The 14,856-nt window shown below is 40.3% G+C and overlaps 1 long non-coding RNA gene across 1 annotated transcript; it reads right to left on the bottom strand.

Moving 5' to 3' along the window:
• Positions 1-7,788: 7,788 nt before the first annotated feature.
• Positions 7,789-12,677, bottom strand: LOC135299169 (uncharacterized). Its single transcript, XR_010361212.1, has 2 exons — positions 12,570-12,677; positions 7,789-8,804 (listed from the first exon to the last, which is right to left on the bottom strand). It is a non-coding gene; the product is annotated as an uncharacterized LOC135299169 (long non-coding RNA).
• Positions 12,678-14,856: the final 2,179 nt, after the last annotated feature.

Genomic DNA, 14,856 nt, shown 5'->3' with positions numbered 1-14,856 from the left:
TCTAAGCTAGTGTTTTATACTATATTTATTAACTTGAATTACCATGTTGCCAATCTGCTATTCACTCAGTTTTAAAGATTACAGCCTCTATTTTAAAGATGAGCGCTGATGCCATACAGGGTTAGCCAGGGGAAATCATGCAGTGTACAGAGAGGTTTACGTTGTTTACATACACAACCTATTTTGCAGATAACTGGTTTTTGGGAGACAGAGCGGCTACAATCACCTGTTCAACACAGTAAGCAAGAAAAAATCTGAACAGGGAAAGTGGTAGGAGTAACGTGTTGCTGCTTTCAACTGGTTCCCTCAGTCTAGAAGTGTCAATGATGGAAATGCCTTGGCAAATGTATACCAGATGACTCGTTGCTAAAGCTGTAAAAACTGACAGTGCAAGATTAGAGCAGTGACTGTGCAGGTTTGGAGAGCTGTTTCAGAGTCAGATACTGAATTACTTTCTAAGTCAGTCATGTAACTAGATTTTAAACAGCTCTAAATTTGTGGAAATACTTCAAAAATTACTTGGTCAGGTTGTGTCTTGACATTTTCTGAAGTGTGGAGAATATTAGCAGTGGAACTGCTGTGCTTGTGCAGGAATTGACTAAGGATTTGCCTAGTTTTTGTTCAGACAGCTCACGGAGCAGTTGACACAACATGTAGTTGAAGTAAGAGCTGTTGCTGATTATGTTTGTTTACATGATATTCAGCTATCAGTAGCATCTGGATACATCATGGTAACAAGTATATTTCTTCTTTTTCCCTACTGTACCATGAGATGATGTGGGAAGGTATTCTTAATCTGTAAAACAGAACTAATCTGAGTTTTTACATAGAAAGCTTATTGCAGAGCCAAGAATTTAATTCAGGAATGACCCCTCACAGCTATGCCCTTTGCCTATGCTGCTGCTTTCTGTTTAGCACCTAGGGAGTGTTACATTTTTTAGGTGTGAGAAGGACAGTCCATACAAGGGTCACGTAAATGATGGGAAGATGTAGCTATTACTGCTAGTTCAAGTGTTTATAGCTCTGCTCCACAAACCAAAATGCATGCAAAAAAGTACTTTTTTATTGCATTACCTTTGATCAAGTGTAAATGCCATTGCATTTATGTAGCATACACAGCCAAAGCCAGGAGCCAGCAGTATTGTGGTGGTCGTGTTCCAGACAGGTTTGCAGTATCACCTGCCTTGCTCAGGACAACTACTCCTCACCCAGTGTTGTTTCATGTATTGCAGAAAGTCCAATGATGCGTTCTGCAGTGGTCAATTAATCTCAAACACAAATTAAGAATGTGTGACACAGTGGAGAGCTTTGTTTAAGGCACAGGTGTCTGCTTCTCTATTACAGAAAAAAAAAATTGAGACCTTTTAATGTAATTTGTAAAACCAGTTATAAAGAACAACATTCTCTGGGCTCTTCAAAGTGATCTGAAGTGGAGACAGCAGAATATACTTTTCTAAGAAACACTCCTCAAAGGTTACATCTTTTAAAAGAAGAATTCAGTGAATTTTGAAATTAGAACTTTTCTTTTTAGATAATATTTTCTTCTCAAACCACATGCTTAGGTTGACATTAGTGATACTGGTTTTGATTTTGCACTAATAAGAGAGTACAAATTGTTAGTCTGCATTTGTCCTAATTTCCAATTACCCTGATACAGTACAAAACCTTCAGCCAGACAGAACATGTTTTTTTCTGGAATAGATGAGTACATCTACTAGCAAGGTCTAGAAAACTACTAGGCCAGTGTAGCAGCCAAGAAGATAAATTAGAAACAGGATGATACAATTCAAGTTTCCATAAGACAAGGCCAGAGCAAAAGAAAACAAAACCCTAATGACATTCAGATAACAGCATCTGATCTTCACAACAGGATTTTGAACAGTGTTAGAGGATTAGCACCCAATTCATGCTCTACATTATGTTATTAACTCAGAGTGGAATAGAAAACAGTGAATGCAACATGCCAAGTGTGAATTCCCTCAGAGGCAATCACGAAGCAACTAATTAATACAGACATTTCGTCTGTCCTTTTTCCAGTTTAAGTCTATCTCTAAAGTGGCTGAGAAGTAATTTTTTGCATTTTAGCAATCTAGGCTTTACATGAAGTTAAACAATTTTCTGTCTTCAAAAGAAAAAGTCTTAATTAGGTGTAACAGTACTCGTAAAAATTGACAAAAATTTTCTTGGTTGTCCTCCAAAAACTCTTTAAAAACCAAAGTTTTATGCAGTTTTCTTCAATGCACTCAGTGTCTACACACACATTTTAAAATAATGATGCTTCATTGATCCATGTGTCACTAAATCATGGATGTGGAAATAGCTACTTGATCGAGCACTTCAGAAGACTTAGGCAGAGGATCTCAAGCCAAATCACATGAGCATGATCATGCTTATAACTGTGAAGTGTTTCCCAAGCTGGTGTGATTCCACCACTGCATGTCCTTTGAACTTTGGCCATGTGGTGTTGCCTTAACTCTTAACTGTATGCACTATACACAACACTGAAGTAAGAAGTGAGCCTACAGCCCATCCCCTGCAAACACTCACTGTTCTGTCCTAAAAGACACTAGAATTGTTCTGAATTTCTGAAAGTTTGGTAACTTCAGTATACACAGATGTGACAGAAGGAAAACTTTGTGTTGGGAAAGTGAGTGTACCTGTGTCCATGTAAAGTGTCACACAAATGCAGCTCGTGTTTGCTTTTATTATAAAGTCTGAGGCTCTGATTGCATTTATTGAAGGAAAATGGCATATATTAGATATTCACATAGCTTAGCTATAGACAGCATCTGATATTATCTCTTTTCTCAAACTCTATTTCTGTCTAGAATACTTTCCGTTCAAACTCTAAACAACACATTTATACAGCTTTGACTTTTTAAAATAAATCAAAGCTGCTAGAACACACAGAAGCCCAAACAAATACAAGTTTGAGACATGTTTGTCAATTCTGAAGCAAGTGAGAAATTTGCATTCAGGGAAAAAAATTCAATTTGTTCTCTTTAACCTTTCCTTTTCACCCCCCACACTGGAAAAAGAAAAAAATGTAAACAGTTTCAAAATACAGCTTTAAGAAAATAAACTGGCTAGCTGGACAAATAAATGTTACTATTTCTTCTTCAGTATTCCGCAGTTATTAATGTTCTTAACATAAACAAGTTTATCAATAAGGAACTGCTCTTTTTCAAAGTGGTAATACTTTTGTACTCTCTGTAAGGATGTCATTGTGCAATCTGATACTGTTTATAGCTCTGTTTTTAGAAAACAGGTATTGTTTTAAGCACTTAAACAAAATTGAGGTATACCTCCTTGAAAATGTTAAAATGTCAAAATTATAATAAGTATTTGGAAAAGTCAGATTTACGTGCCCTCTATTGAATTGGGATTTTTTTTCCTTTTAAAATATTTCATGGATGTATTACAGCTAATAAACATTGAGGCTGATGACTTGTTCTCTGCCATTGTAAAATCTCATCCTCTAAGCTCAAAAGCACTATTAAAGTGGGCAAAGAACAGATTCCTGTGTCTCCCATTGGCATTTTATGGTTTCATTTTGCCTTGAAAGAGAAATACAAACTTTTATATTCTGCATTTAATACTGATTTCAGTAAGATAAAATTTTATGTGATAATCTAATATTATTTATGAGATGTTTAAAGTTCAGACTTGCCATGTGTGATTAAATCATAATCAAATAGCTAGGAGTTTTTACAGAAGTGTGTCTGTAAAAAACCTAAAAGAGATCACATTGCTTCTTTATCACCTCAGGTTTTTTTAACTAATATTAATGTTAGTAAATTTGCAGTTTTCCTTTCTTATTCATATAAATATGAATATTTGGAAAATATTTTAAATAGAATAGAGAATTATTAGAGAAAATATTTAAATGGAATACTTCCATTTCTTATGTGACATTTACTTGCAAAAACAAACTTTCTGTACTTGAAATATTAGAAAAGAAAAAAAAAAACTTCAATTCATTGAAAGAAAAAAGAGGCTCTTAATTTTCAGTTGTGTGGTTCACTCATAGACCCTAATAGAGAAAACAAGCAAAAAGCACTTTTCTAATTCCCAGCAATGAAAAAAATGAGTTTTTTAAGCTTAAGAATAGTGTATGTGTGCCTAACAGAAATCAAGCATGGTTTTGTGAAAGCAATATGGTCAGGATACCAGTTATTTTCAGAGAGAGTATTCATTTGTAAAAGTTAGCTTTCTTCTTGGCAGTGTTGGAGTGGAATGTTGGATTTAATTTAAAATGATTAATGAGATTTTGTCAGACTCCCTGCCTTTACCACCACTGCAGTTTGTCAGCACAACAACCTGGGAAACCCGGACGCCACTCTGTCGCCCAAAACTGCTTTCCAGGAAAAAATAAACCCGAGTAACTAGTGCCAGGTACGTGTCGATGGTATTGTCTTTCAGCTGTTGAAAGTTTAACTCTAAGCTGGGACATCTACACATTCTGAGGAAGTGAACCTCATTTGTTATTTCAATAGTCTGTTTTTGACAGTGGATACCAGTGTGAACTTAAATTTTTAGAGCAGGCATAGCCATTTTTTTTACCTTGTGGAAAATCCTATAATCCGTGCAGAAGAGAAAGACTTTAAAAGGGAAAAATATGTCTCAAAGCTTATTTAGCTACGTTTTTCTGGAGCAAGACCATCTACTCAATCTGCATACTGTATTCTGTTAGGAGGAGCTCATCCTTTGTGCGCTATGCATGCCAGTAGCTTGCTGAGTGGCAAGGAATGTTCTGTTGGACTTGAGACAGATGCATCAGTGTGTATGCTGACAGCCAAAACTGACAAGTTTGCAATACTTCTCATATATGACCATAACATAAACAGTGAGTAATTCTTTTAAAATGTAAGGTTGATACTGAAAATTATTTCCAATTTTATTTCGTTTTCCTTGTGGAAGTTTGTTCTGTTGGTCTACAGCTTGAGTGTTGTGTTTTCTTACACATTAAATACTCAAAAAGATTCTTTCAATTTCAAAAGCAGCCTTCCCCTTCTGAGAAAACATGCCTGCCTGGGCTGTGCAAGTCCAGCAGTCACATAATGCTGTATCAAAAAACTGACCTTGAATTCACTCCTATGAACCCCTTTATACACCAGTTCTATCCATTAACTCAGCAGGCAAAAAATCCTGTAGGCTTCACAGAGATGAAGGTGGTGAAAAAGTTTGTACTGCTCTGCTGCACTAGGCAGAATGTACTCCTTTAAGGGGCATGATGGCACATGTATTCTTTGCATTGCTTTTATCTTAGCTGGTTTTTAGATGTTAAAAAATATTTTCACAACTGCAGTTTCCCTGTCTTCATATCCAGAATTCAGGCTAATTGTCATAATTTCATGTAACACAACAGAACTGAAATATATTTTTATAACTGGAGAACTTTTGAGTTTACTTGCCTTCTGCAGCATTAATCACCTGCATGACAAAACAAACAAGGAAATCACAGAAGTTCTTTACAAGTGCTAAAGAAGTGCATCTCTCAGCGTGCTTCTTAGTAACCATCAAGATGCTGTACTTTTTCACATTAAATGTAACTTCTTGTTTCTATATTCCACTTAGGAATTTATATCAATAAAAGTATTTATTACTGTTATTCCACACTGTCTGAAGTCTGACAGTACCATTTCTGATTTGTACTAGCAAAAGCTGACTCTTTTGGGTTTTTTTCCCATGGAATAGCAAAAAAAAATAAAGTAAATACTCAACATTCATCTATCACTGCAAAAATACAGTAAGAAATGCTTGAGTCTTTTTTTCCCTGTAAATAAAGTTTCTGTATGTAATAAAATACAGAAGTTACATGATTAGTAATCAGCTTTTGTTGAATTCTTTTTCAACTTTTTAATAGTAAAATACGATCTCCTTTTCTTGGTATTAAGTCTTCACAATGTGTGTAGTGCTGCATAACATATACTGAAAATCACAGCACTTAAAGGGCTAATCTGAAGATCTAAATGGAACATAGACATTATTCTGGCTTCCTATGTAAGATAGATTTTATTTAAAATCATAAAGACTCTGTATTGAAAATTACTTTTAAATTAGTGATATTTAATAATATTAAGTTAAATTGTCAGTCATAAATCAAGATGTATAGCCTGAGTCTAAAGACTCAAATTAGTAAAACAGAAAAAAGCAAAGGAAATTTTCTGTGATAAGACTTCATTAAAGCTAAAATTTGTTGGTTTTAATGTAGATCAAGACGGAAGTTTTGAAGAGGTGAGACTGATGGTCTCTCTAAGAGGACACCGGGTCCCAGATGTATTCATACCTCATCCTCCCTCTTTCCTGCAGTAACGTAGCAGCTTTTCTGCCCTGCCCAACGCATCTGTGCCCCTCCACAGCTCTCCACAGGGAAACAGAGCAGTCTTTCTTTGCAAACTATACCTCTTCCCCCCAAATTAGTAAATAGCATGTAATCTTATTAATCTTATTATTTTTAAAATATAAAGTGTTCTCTGTAATTTCTTCACAGTGGTTAAATAACAGAAACGAGAAAATAGCAGATGAGAGGTAGTCTCAGTGAGTATCGGTGTTTTCTAAGTACAGACAGCTCTATTATACAAAAGCAACAGAAAAGGAAGCCCATGTTGCAAAGTGTACAGTTTTATGGCAATAGCTTCCATCCATTCCAAAACCATTTGCTAATTAATTTCATGCTAATTAATGACCTTTAGTCTGCTTTAGAAGTTGTTCACCACAAATTTGAGCTAAGAATTTTATACAGAATATGAGAAAATACTTGGAGAAGGTTATCTGCATTTTCCTTGCCACACCCACCTAACAATTTACACCCCAGTAAAGTTGTTGCCCTAGCTCTGTCAAAAGCAAATTGGTAACTCAAGAGAGGAGATTCAGGATATCATTGCATTGGAAGAAGTAAAGGTTTAGAAGTATCTTTAATGACTCACCTCCTAACAGAGCCATGGTCAACACACTGTGAAAGGTAATAGATGTCACTGTGTTACCAACTGGAACAAAGCAGTATTCTCACATCTTCTTGGATGACATATTAAAGAAGAGGAGCCAAAAGCAGGCTGAGACTTTGGAGGCTTCATGCTTACTGAAAGTAGTGCTAGTAATACTGTTACTTCATACAAGTAGTGCCAAAAAGCATTTAACCTCAGAGAAAAGAGAATTAGTAAAATTCAACGATCATGATGCAAAGGAGATCTGTAAAACAAATTAGTCCCACCTGTACAGGTGCAGCAGTATATTGGTGTAAAAGAAAAGGTGTCTCAATTTTAGTATGTAACTATATGTATTAGATTATAACTATAATTTTCTCAAGCAGTGATTATTGTAGCCAGGCCTCAGTACATAGGTGTACCACATAGTGGAGCACAGGAGAATTTGTGTGTCAGTAGGCTGATGAGGTAACCTGTCTGCTGTGGCAGGCACTTCTCACAAACAGCCTTTGGTGCATCAGTAGCATTGTAAAACCTTCTGGAAAGACATTTGTCTCTTGCCATATTACAAAGTTTAGAAGGATACTCAGAGGCAGAAGGAAGCCAGATTATGGTGTAGAAGGGGAAGGGTGTTCATACTTTCAATACATATGGTATATTTCTATCCCCCTTTCTTCCCTTTTCACTTTCTTCATTTCCAGACAAGATTGTTTATATTAGTATTAAGAACATTTTAGCCCAGAATACAAAAAAAGCCCCAACAAAACAAACTGAATCTTTGAGGGTAAAAAAAGTGTGTGAGCTTTCACAGTTTTTCCACAACATTAAAATAACACCAAAATTATTAAGAATTTACGGAGTCTACTTTCATTTCTATTTATTTCATATAGTATTTTAACTGGGGATTATCAGTTAATACATTTATCACTCATTGTATCAGTCTTACATGCCACAAATCAAGGCAAGTTTTGCTGAAAGGCCTCCATAATATATTGCTATGAAAAATAATATGTTGGATCCACAAGAATGATTAAGAATTCACTTACGTGGTGATAAGCATAAATTATTATATAAAAATGAAACTGCCTTTAAACAAGTAAGTGATCCCATCCATTTTAAACCCAAGTCCTTAAAAGGTGAAGGTCTTAGATGTAAACCCAATCCCTATTCTGCTGACCGTACACATCTTTAAACACATTGAGTTTCTGAGAAGGCAGTGACACAATTTTGTAACTATTTATAACTCCAAAACCCAGTCAGCTTGGAAAGTCATCACCAAAACCCATTCTCCTGACATGAGTAGTTTTTGACTTAGGCTCCTTATAGGATTTGTTTTGACAGATAACAACCACAGAGTGAAATGACCAAATACCAAGTTTATTCTTGATGAGAAAACTTAGACCTCAAATGCAGTAATTTCAAAAAAATAAAATTGTTCCTGACAATAGTGCCATAGAGGCAATGAAGTCACAATGTCTTTCCTGAGCAAAACCAATACTCTGATCCTCAATTTTACAAGCTTGTTTGGCAGGTTTTACCAGCTGGTAAAAGCTTCTCTTGATGCTCTCTCCTACAGCACTGCTTCTGCTCTCTGAGCGTCATTGCCCAGGCTTTCCTCAATGCTCACTATGCAGAAGAAGGAGCCACTGTTTTGGATCATAGCAGCATGAAAATAACACTCAGTTTCTGCAGTACCAACCAGTCATCTATTTCAGTGGAACTCCTAATTTACACCAGCACAGAATATGTCCTTCCCTTGTAAATCCAGAAACTTGATTATCTTTCTCCTACCTTGATGTGCAACTATTCTTTCTGCAATACTGGGATGTTCGAACCTGTTGCACCCTTCATTTTATGGGTTCCTTGTTCACACATGTCCTTTAGCAAGAAAAAAATGCAGTGAGGGAGAGAGCACAAACTCCATGCTGTGCAGAGCTCTTATTATCAAAAGATCATTTAAAAAAACAGAACAAAACAACACAGTGCATTTGCAAGGACCTATTCCTAGGTACAAAATATGTTTCAAATTAAGACTAGAAATGGCAGCAACATAAAGAATACTTTGCTGACTAGAAAATCTGGTAAACTCATGTCTTTTACAGATATATCTATTGCATTGTATTTTAAAGTGGTCAGATTTCATGTTTTCAGCCACATATTCTTGAAATTGTCTCTCTGACTGTAAGCATAGTATTTTATGTTTTTTATAAATCTTCGACTTGCTTAGACACTTTTTTCTTTCTCTTTTCCAATATTTCTCTTGCTGGTATTAAAACCTACAATGTAACATAACTTCCTAACAATACCTTCTACTTTTCCACTGTGATTTCCTGACTTGTCAGAATCTTTCTAGATACGGTTTCCCTTAGGCTTACAGAAAAAAAATTGTAACTACTCCAAAATTGACAGGGTTTATACGTATATATTTATGCCTTGTATATATCCTAGGCTCCTGGTCTGCTTGCTTGCCAGCATGATTGATTGACTGTGTCCTGAAAGTTGTTTATGAAAACCGGCAGGCCCCGTGTTTGTACAGATCTGCAAACGCCCGAAGAAAACCCAGCGCCCGGTGATCCCGCTGTTGGCTCTATTCCTGCAGTCTCGGATAGGAGTGCTGGCACGGCGGTGCTTATAACCAATGCCGCCGGCCAGCTGCCCTTCCTCCTCCTCGTCCTCCTCCTCGGGCCGCAGCTGAGCCCCGCAGCCGGACGGGTTGCGCGGTCGCCGGCCGCGGATGGCGGAGCGGCCCCCGGGGATTGCCGGGGCGACCCGGGAAGATTGATCAGCTTGTCCTCGCTTGGGCTCCGAGGAGGCGGGGGATGGCGTGGGGGGCAGCGAGATGGGGTTTGGTTTTTCTTCTCCTGTTTCAGGAGGGTCCCCTGTTCTCCCAGAGTGACAACCGGGTAACTTCACAGCCGCGTCACATGGAGCAAAAATGAAATGATGACAAGTTTCCCGCGGGTTAAGAAGGCTTAGTCCAAGGCTTTATTTATGTTAGAGCCCCGCCCCGCCCGTCTCCACCTGCCAGGCCCAGGGCCGGGAGGATCCCTGCCCTACACCCCCATCCGGGGGTCTTCCCATGTGGATCCCATTATCATCATTTGCTCCTAGTATAATGGGGATTAAGGCGATTAGAATGAAAATAATTAAATGATTTTTCAATTCACCCCCTCATGCAAAGGGAAAGAGAGGGAGAGAAGGGAATCTATCTGGAGAAACAGAGATAGGGGCTGTGATTCCATTTTGAAAGGGATATCTTTTAAAGGAACGGAAGGAAAAGGGGGAGCCCTCTCAACTGTCAAATATTTTCCAAACACTAGATTAATGCTGGCCAGACCTTTGCTGCAACGTGGCCCTACTGTTTTCAGATAGGTTTTCTAACCTGTAATTGTTAAATTCCAGCACTAAATAATGAAATCAAAATAAAACCAAAAAATTCTCTGACGCTTTGGGGTGGTGTGTTTTTTTGTTTGTTTGGATTTGGGTTTTTTTTTTTTTTTTTTTTTTTTTTTTTTTGTTGTTGTTGTTGTTATTTAGGAGGTAGGAAAGTGAAAAAATCTTTTGGGGTGGAGTAGTTTATTTCTTTGTTGGCTTTGTTGTTTTTTTGTTTGTTTTTTCCTGTTAAAAGTGACATTTCTCTGTTTCATCATTTGGAATACAGCCATATTCCTGATGAAAGGATTTAAACATTTAAAAATAACAGACGGCTTTTAATCTGATAAAGGGATAATCATTTCGTCAGCTTCTCTTGTTTTTCAATGAAAGTACTCTAACAAAACTGTTTATATCCATATGAACACAGTCACACTTTGTGTTCATTTAGGTATCTTTAAAAATCCGTACCTCAGAATTTACAGTTTTCGTTTGCACGGATAAAATTTAGATATTAAATTGATGTCCGGGAAAAGGCAAAAATTCAAAGGTAATTAGTTACAAGTGCCTTTGCTTTCCTCTCTTTCTCTCTATGCCGTGCCCCCCCCAAAGTAACCTTAACATTCCAGAGTATATTAAAATACAGTTTTCCACCTGGGGAAATTTGCGTGAAATATTTTCAAAGACAAGAGGAGATCTCCCCAAGGACAATGGAAGTCGCTCCGATGGTCGCGCTATCCGATTTTGCCAGCAAAGTCACTGCAACCTGTCCATTCACTTCAAATGGGCAGAGACAGCGACATAACACATCCCTTCACAGCTTACAAGGAACTAAATTAAAATTTAACCCCCCGGAAAAGACCGCTGCTGATGGAGGAGGAAGGCGAGCCGGAGATATGCAGAAAATGCTAAGTTTACAGCCCTAATGCCTCTGGTACCTGAAGGCACAGCGCCGGAGTGGGTAATTCCTTTTACTAATTACTTGACAACAAGCAGATCAAAAAGAAAATCTTGTAGGAAGGACTTCAGGATCTGCAGGAGAGAATAACATTCCTGTGCTCCTTGCATACCCGAAAATCCTAACATAAATATTGTGGATGCTCTGCTCTCACCGGCTTTAAACACGTCTGCCCACAGGCAACGCTGCGGTTTTGGTTTTAAAGGTTCTTCTACATCTGGAAAACTGCCCTGCGCAGTGCTGTTATTTTTAAAATAGTAGATCTTTCAGGGTAAAATTTAAGTATAGACGTTTCTTTGAATCAATGAGAAGGAGAAATCCCCCTTGTTGTCAAAAGTTAATTTTCAGCTATTAGAGAAGTTTGCAACTTCAAATATTTTTCTTTCCTCTATAAACGTTATTGGCCCGCTTTCATAGTTACTAAAAAATTTAGCCGTGAGATCGAAGGCTGAAATCCGGCATTCATTTGGCACTAACTCCTTTAGTAAATACTTGTTCCTACCGCGTAGCGCCCTTTGCCCGCCGGGTCTCGCCGCCAGCCCGGCAGTGTAATTCCTACCCGCCGACGCGGTCATTAATGCCAAACCTGCGGCTGCGAGGCGCTTCTCAGTTACCAATAAAACCTTTACTGCCACTCGCCTCGAAGCGTCTTTAGAGAGCGCGCCTGTAGGAGCGCGGTGCCTGCGCGCCGCTCTGCCTAATGCCTCCCTTCCTGATCGCATTACCGGCCGCTCCCCCGCTACTATTTATGGGCAATAAAAGCTCCCGCAGGCCCCGGCCGGGCCGCGCTCTCCTCCGGGCAGGACGCAGAGCAGGTGACCGAGCTCGCGGCTTTTCTTCTTCCCCGCTTCAACGCCAACAGAAAATTCCTCCACTTTCCTCCCCTTCATTTATGCACGAAGTCGCGCATGGAGCTTCGGAGCGGACGCGGAGTGCCCGCGGGGCCGGCAGCAAAGGGATCCCGGGGCCGGGCAGAGCCGAGCCGGAGGAGGACGGCAGGCGGAGGGGCCCCGGCGAGCGGCTCGGGCACTCGGCGTCCCGGCTGTTCCCCCGCCCGCGGGGACAGGGCGGCGGCGCTCCCCGGGATGCCAAGGGCTGCCTCCCCACGGCAGGTCCGTACGGTTCAGAAAACGACGAGAGGAGGGAAAAAGAGAGAGAGAATGAAAAAACATACTCTTTTTTTTTCTTTTCTTTTCTTTTTTTTTTTTTTTTAATCACACACAGGAAAACTCCCACAACAAAACAAACCACCAGTCCAAACAAACAAAAAGTTCCAAACAACAACACCACAACAGAGACCAAATCGCATTTACCTTTCGTGGCCGGGAAGGTTGCTATGGTGCTTCCTTCTGGCGGAACGGGGTCTCCTCAGAGATCCCGTCTCGTCGGCTCGGTGTGTCCCCTAGCTGGACACAAAGCGCCTGTACCCCGGGGCTCGGCCTCGCACACGCTCCCCGGGCCGGGGCTCGGCCTCGCAGCCGGGCCGGGCCCCCCCGCCCCCGCCATATAAGGCGCTCCGGGAAAGCCCCGCAGGACCCGCCGGTGCCAAGCGCTGTCCCCGGCATTTCGGGTCAGACAACCCCGCCTCAGCTCCTTAAACACGGGGAAACCCTCCTTCTGCAGCCCTGGTGGGTTTGGTGTGTTTTCTGCTGTTGGGGTTTTTTTGCTGGTGGCTTTTCCCCCTGAGGGTATGTACTGAGGCTGAGCCCCTCCCAGCCAGCCGGGGCTCCTCGCTCAGCCCCGCAGCCGCGGGAGCCCCCGCAGTGCCGAGCCGAGGGTCAGGCGCCCGGCCGGAGCGACGGGGTGGTCGGGACGCGTCTGCCTGCTGGGTGTAGGAGTAAGGCTGGATGGAGTCCTCCCTCACACAGGCATTTGATTTAAATCTGCCTCCGGGGAAATGCAAAAAAAAAAAAAAAAAAAAAAAAAAAAAAAAAAAAAAAAAAAAAAAACCAAAAAAACTTCATAGAGAGGAGGGGGTGGGGGGGGAAATCAAAATACCCAATCCCAAAGCTGACAGGAGCTACAGACACCAAATACGTGTAGGGACGGGAGAAAGAGTAAAAGTAAATAAATCTCGGTTACCTAATTGAAAGGCAGAAGCGAGCCCTTTGTGTACACATGGCTTCAGGGAGAGGAAAGCCAGAGCACGGGGAAAGCGGGGGGAGCTCAGGGGCTCCCCTTGGTCCTGCCCGCGGCAGATTTCCTTTCGCCCGGCCGTCTCCCCCATCCAAAGAGAGACAGACAGAGAAAAAATGTTAGGAGAAGCCCGGTAACTGGGGCGAAAGGCTGGGCGGCGCGGAGAGCTGTCCCGAGGCACGGAGCGAGTCAGCCTTCGCCGCTGGGGAGGAGCGGGAACGGGATGCTCCTGCAGCACCAGGGACAAACGGGCAACGAAACTGGAAAAGTGCAAACAAACCTGGTGAAAAGATATAGCACTTCTGGAGTTTTTCTCTTTAAATGAGGTGCCTTGGCTTCCCTGCATAGAAGCCAAAGGATCAAACAGGGTCTCCAAAACCAGTTATATTTAATTATTTGTGGACAAAGGTGAAGCTTTGTCAAGCCAACCTAATGTAATAATTGACTGGAAAAAAAACAAAACCTCAAGACTTTTTGGTGTCTCACCTACAACCACAAGTTTTCTCCCTGCATTTATAATCAATGCCGAATAATTCCCCAAATGTAAATAATGAATATGATCAAACCCTTTCCTTAGAAATGTGAATTTATTCACAATGCACTTGTTTGAAGAATTTAGCTCTTTAACTTTAGGGAGTGCATAATACCAAAGTATGCTCAGGACATGTACTTTTGTGTAAACACATGCATATCAATCTTACTCCTGTTAATCCCTCATTCACCCACAGTAACAGCTGTGTTTTACAGCTCCAATTTTCTATCTCTTAGTGTTTTCCACATAAAAATATACTGATGATCTGCAGTTTGCATTGTTACTACCACAACTCTCAAACATTTCTTTTTTCAAACGTGACCTTTCAGGTACCCCTCTCCCTGGTATCAAGGGGAGCCTTCCCCATCAGTCCCAAACTTGTTTGCAACAATTCAGCCTCTTCACAAGTCAGCCTCTTCCTGGGCAATGCTTCCAGCATCATTTCCATAAAAGCATAAGGCTGGTAATGCCAAAGACAGTACAACCTCTTCCATTCAGCTGTTTCAGTAAAAGAAAAAAAGCAATGTGTTATCGGATCCTGAAACTAAATGTACACGTATGCATATTTCTAACCAATATCAGTACTTTTTCTGATACCTCCCTTGCACATTGTGGACGCAGTCAGAAGTGTCTTTCACAACTGGTGTGGAATATTCTTGATGTGCAGGTGCATATCTGGGCTGAAAAAGGCCTGTTTAGTGTCATCAGGGCTATCTAGAGCCATGCCTACTCTGCTAATCAGATGGTGCAACTGCCTCTGTTTACTCTAGGCCATTACAACTGTGACTGTAGAAAGTCTTCAGAAAAATAACTGTCACCTTCATCTACTGTCATAATTTCCTATCATCTTAATTTTCCAACTACCAGAATTAGTCCTTGGAAAATGCAGTTTTCATGTAGAAATCCGAAGCTGATAAGATAATAATTAAAGA

Source organism: Passer domesticus, chromosome 4 (assembly GCF_036417665.1).
Source record: "Passer domesticus isolate bPasDom1 chromosome 4, bPasDom1.hap1, whole genome shotgun sequence".
NCBI lineage: Eukaryota > Metazoa > Chordata > Aves > Passeriformes > Passeridae > Passer > Passer domesticus.
This window is presented reverse-complemented; position numbering and strand designations above follow the sequence as displayed.